The sequence below is a fragment of the Oncorhynchus tshawytscha genome, linkage group LG14 (genome assembly GCF_018296145.1).
Source record: "Oncorhynchus tshawytscha isolate Ot180627B linkage group LG14, Otsh_v2.0, whole genome shotgun sequence".
NCBI classification, from domain to species: domain Eukaryota; kingdom Metazoa; phylum Chordata; class Actinopteri; order Salmoniformes; family Salmonidae; genus Oncorhynchus; species Oncorhynchus tshawytscha.
This window is the reverse complement of record NC_056442.1, coordinates 56,611,094-56,617,093: the sequence shown is the minus strand read 5'-3', so window position 1 is coordinate 56,617,093 and position 6,000 is coordinate 56,611,094.

The window sequence follows — 6,000 nt, the reverse complement described above, 5'->3', positions numbered from 1 at the left end:
TCTAAACCCATCACTCAGGGTGACAGGTCCCGTTATCTCATCTAAACCCATCACTCAGCTGTGACAGGTCCCGTTCTCTCTTCTAAACCCATCACTCAGCTGTGACAGGTCCCCTTATCTCTTCTAAACCCATCACTCAGGGTGACAGGTCCCGTTATCTCTTCTAAACCCATCACTCAGGGTGACAGGTCCCGTTATCTCATCTAAACCCATCACTCAGCTGTGACAGGTCCCCTTATCTCTTCTAAACCCATCACTCAGCTGTGACAGGTCCCGTTATATCTTCTAAACCCATCACTCAGGGTGACAGGTTCCGTTATATCTTCTAAACCCATCACTCAGGGTGACAGGTCCCGTTCTCTCTTCTAAAGCCATCACTCAGCTGTGACAGGTCCCGTTATATCTTCTAAACCTATCACTCAGGGTGACAGGTCCCGTTATCTCTTCTAAACCCATCACTCTGGGTGACAGGTCCCGTTATCTCTTCTAAACCCATCACTCAGGGTGACAGGTCCCGTTCTCTCTTCTAAAGCCCGTGTGTAGACCGGTCGCAATAAAGACCATTTACCTTGCAAAAGGCTATGTTTGTTCCTCTTACAGTCCCACGGTTCACCACAAACACGGCATACATCAACATATTCTGATGGGGGTTTAAATCAGCGATTTCCCATCTTCATCTTCTTTTTCATTAAGGTTTTAACCAAAAATATTCCATAGTGGGGGGGGGGGGACCCGACTTCATACAAAAGACACAAATATAAATGTAAAAAACATCCCACTCCTTCAGTCACAGTGTAACGGTTTTCTCGTGGTGATGAAGGAGAGTCGGACCAAACTGCAGCGTGTCGATTGCGATCCATGTTTAATACAACAAAGAAAACACGAACACTACACAAAACAATAAACGAAACCGAAACAGCCTATCTGGTGCAAACTAACCGAGAGTACACATAGGACACTAAGGACAATCACCCACGACAAACTCAAAGAATATGGCTGCCTAAATATGGTTCCCAATCAGAGACAACGATAAGCACCTGCCTCTGATTGAGAACCACTCCAGACAGCCATAGACCTTGCTAGACAACCCACTAAGCTACAATCCCAATACCACCACCAAAACCCCAAGACAAACACACCACAATTACAAAAACCCCATGCCACACCCTGGCCTGACCAAATACATAAAGATAAACACAAAATACTTTGACCAGGGCGTGACACACAGTTCAGATCACATCTCTAAACCAGGTGCCTGTGAGGACGGAGCATCCACAGGATGTAATACCTCTGCTGTAAAATCCAGTCCCCAAAAAAACACTCAGCCGACACTCACAATGATACCTATTTTTTCTGCGCTGTGCAGTTGATAACCAAAGCAATAAACGCTACCAAGTCCACCTTCTAAACATGCAACATGTCAGGATATCTCTGTTGACAAGGAACATCATCTGGTGTCTCCAGTCCTGCTACCATTACTTATTCAACTAGTCCTGCTAAAATTACTTATTCAACTAGTCCTGCTACCATTGCTTATTCAACTAGTCCTGCTACTATTACTTATTCAACTAGTCCTGCTACCATTACTTATTCAACTAGTCCTGCTACCATTACTTATTCAACTAGTCCTGCTACCATTACTTATTCAACTAGTCCTGCTACCATTACTTATTCAACTAGTCCTGCTACCATTACTTATTCAACTAGTCCTGCTACCATTACTTATTCAACTAGTCCTGCAACCATTACTTATTCAACTAGTCCTGCTACCATTACTTATTCAACTAGTCCTGCTACCATTACTTATTCAACTAGTCCTGCTACCATTACTTATTCGACTAGTCCTGCTACCATTACTCATTCGACTAGTCCTGCTACCATTACTTATTCAACTAGTCCTGCTACCATTACTCATTCAACTAGTCATGCTACCATTACTTATTCAACTAGTCCTGCTACCATTACTTATTCAACTAGTCCTGCTACCATTACTTATTCAACTAGTCCTGCTACTCCTTTCTCTCCTTTCTTCCACTTTCTTCTCACCAACTTTGGAGAGAGAGGAGACATGTTGGACAGTCCTTATTCTAACCACCTCCAGAGAGGAGACATGTTGGACAGTCCTTATTCTGACCACCTCCAGAGAGGAGACATGATGGACAGTCCTTATTCTACCCACCTCCAGAGAGGAGACATGTTGGACAGTCCTTATTATAACCACCTCCAGAGAGGAGACATGATGGACAGTCCTTATTCTACCCACCTCCAGAGAGGAGACATGTTGGACAGTCCTTATTCTAACCACCTCCTGAGAGGAGACATGTTGGACAGTCCTTATTCTGACCACCTCCAGAGAGGAGACATGTTGGACAGTCCTTATTCTAACCACCTCCAGAGAGGAGACATGTTGGACAGTCCTTATTCTAACCACCTCCAGAGAGGAGACATGCTGGACAGTCCTTATTCTAACCACCTCCAGAGAGGAGACATGTTGGACAGTCATTATTCTCCAGACCACCTCCAGAGAGGAGACATGTTGGACAGTCCTTATTCTAACCACCTCCAGAGAGGAGACATGGACAGTCCTTATTCTAACCACCTCCAGAGAGGAGACATGACGGACAGTCCTTATTCTAACCACCTCCAGAGAGGAGACATGACGGACAGTCCTTATTCTAACCTCCTCCAGAGAGGAGACATGTTGGACAGTCCTTATTCTAACCACCTCCAGAGAGGAGACATGTTGGACAGTCCTTATTCTAACCACCTCCAGAGAGGAGACATGATGGACAGTCCTTATTCTACCCACCTCCAGAGAGGAGACATGATGGACAGTCCTTATTCTAACCACCTCCAGAGAGGAGACATGTTGGACAGTCATTATTCTAACCACCTCCAGAGAGGAGACATGTTGGACAGTCCTTATTCTAACCACCTCCAGAGAGGAGACATGGACAGTCCTTATTCTAACCACCTCCAGAGAGGAGACATGACGGACAGTCCTTATTCTAACCACCTCCAGAGAGGAGACATGACGGACAGTCCTTATTCTAACCACCTCCAGAGAGGAGACATGTTGGACAGTCCTTATTCTACCCACCTCCAGAGAGGAGACATGACGGACAGTCCTTATTCTAACCACCTCCAGAGAGGAGACATGTTGGACAGTCCTTATTCTAACCACCTCCAGAGAGGAGACATGACGGACAGTCCTTATTCTAACCTCCTCCAGAGAGGAGACATGTTGGACAGTCCTTATTCTAACCTCCTCCAGAGAGGAGACATGTTGGACAGTCCTTATTCTAACCACCTCCAGAGAGGAGACATGTTGGACAGTCCTTATTCTAACCTCCTCCAGAGAGGAGACATGTTGGACAGTCCTTATTCTACCCACCTCCAGAGGAGACATGATGGAGACATGATGGACAGTCCTTATTCTAACCACCTCCAGAGAGGAGACATGTTGGACAGTCATTATTCTAACCACCTCCAGAGAGGAGACATGTTGGACAGTCCTTATTCTAACCACCTCCAGAGAGGAGACATGTTGGACAGTCATTATTCTAACCACCTCCAGAGAGGAGACATGATGGACAGTCCTTATTCTAACCACCTCCAGAGAGGAGACATGTTGGACAGTCATTATTCTAACCACCTCCAGAGAGGAGACATGATGGACAGTCCTTATTCTAACCACCTCCAGAGAGGAGACATGTTGGACAGTCATTATTCTACCCACCTCCAGAGAGGAGACATGATGGACAGTCCTTATTCTACCCACCTCCAGAGAGGAGACATGATGGACAGTCCTTATTCTAACCACCTCCAGAGAGGAGACATGTTGGACAGTCCTTATTCTAACCACCTCCAGAGAGGAGACATGATGGACAGTCCTTATTCTAACCACCTCCAGAGAGGAGACATGTTGGACAGTCCTTATTCTACCCACCCCCAGAGAGGAGACATGATGGACAGTCCTTATTCTAACCACCTCCAGAGAGGAGACATGTTGGACAGTCCTTATTCTACCCACCCCAGAGAGGAGACATGATGGACAGTCCTTATTCTAACCACCTCCAGAGAGGAGACATGTTGGACAGTCCTTATTCTAACCACCTCCAGAGAGGAGACATGTTGGACAGTCCTTATTCTAACCACCTCCAGGGAGGAGACATGTTGGACAGTCCTTATTCTACCCACCCCCAGAGAGGAGACATGATGGACAGTCCTTATTCTACCCACCCCCAGAGAGGAGACATGACGGACAGTCCTTATTCTAACCACCTCCAGAGAGGAGACATGATGGACAGTCCTTATTCTACCCACCTCCAGAGAGGAGACATGATGGACAGTCCTTATTCTAACCACCTCCAGAGAGGAGACATGTTGGACAGTCCTTATTCTACCCACCTCCAGAGAGGAGACATGATGGACAGTCCTTATTCTAACCACCTCCAGAGAGGAGACATGATGGACAGTCCTTATTCTAACCACCTCCAGAGAGGAGACATGATGGACAGTCCTTATTCTAACCACCTCCAGAGAGGAGACATGATGGACAGTCCTTATTCTAACCACCTCCAGAGAGGAGACATGATGGACAGTCCTTATTCTAACCACCTCCAGAGAGGAGACATGATGGACAGTCCTTATTCTAACCACCTCCAGAGAGGAGACATGATGGACAGTCATTATTCTAACCACCTCCAGAGAGGAGACATGATGGACAGTCAGTCCTTATTCTAACCTCCTCCAGAGAGGAGACATGATGGACAGTCCTTATTCTACCCACCTCCAGAGAGGAGACATGATGGACAGTCCTTATTCTAACCACCTCCAGAGAGGAGACATGATGGACAGTCCTTATTCTAACCACCTCCAGAGAGGAGACATGATGGACAGTCCTTATTCTAACCACCTCCAGAGAGGAGACATGATGGACAGTCATTATTCTAACCACCTCCAGAGAGGAGACATGATGGACAGTCCTTATTCTAACCACCTCCAGAGAGGAGACATGATGGACAGTCCTTATTCTAACCACCTCCAGAGAGGAGACATGATGGACAGTCCTTATTCTAACCTCCTCCAGAGAGGAGACATGTTGGACAGTCATTATTCTAACCACCTCCAGAGAGGAGACATGATGGACAGTCCTTATTCTACCCACCTCCAGAGAGGAGACATGATGGACAGTCCTTATTCTAACCACCTCCAGAGAGGAGACATGATGGACAGTCCTTATTCTACCCACCTCCAGAGAGGAGACATGATGGACAGTCCTTATTCTACCCACCTCCAGAGAGGAGACATGATGGACAGTCCTTATTCTTACCTCCTCCAGAGAGGAGACATGATGGACAGTCCTTATTCTAACCACCTCCAGAGAGGAGACATGATGGACAGTCCTTATTCTAACCACCTCCAGAGAGGAGACATGATGGACAGTCCTTATTCTAACCACCTCCAGAGAGGAGACATGACGGACAGTCCTTATTCTAACCACCTCCAGAGAGGAGACATGATGGACAGTCATTATTCTAACCACCTCCAGAGAGGAGACATGATGGACAGTCCTTATTCTAACCACCTCCAGAGAGGAGACATGTTGGACAGTCCTTATTCTAACCACCTACAGAGAGGAGACATGTTGGACAGTCCTTATTCTAACCACCTCCAGAGAGGAGACATGATGGACAGTCCTTATTCTACCCACCTCCAGAGAGGAGACATTTTGGACAGTCATTATTCTAACCACCTCGGTCTCCTTCAGCCTAACAGGACTGCATCGTTCAGAAGTATGTATCTCTTTTTCCATAAAATATGTGTTTTGAATTTTCAAAAAGCAATCCCTTTTGCATGTGAAAACACATCATCTTACTCATTACTCCACGTGCTTCTTCGGCTTCGGCCGAAGAGAGGGCTACTGGCTCACGCCCGGGAGGCAGCACGGTTCAAACCGGCTTCACCCGAGGAAAAGCCGATACGTTAATAGAACTC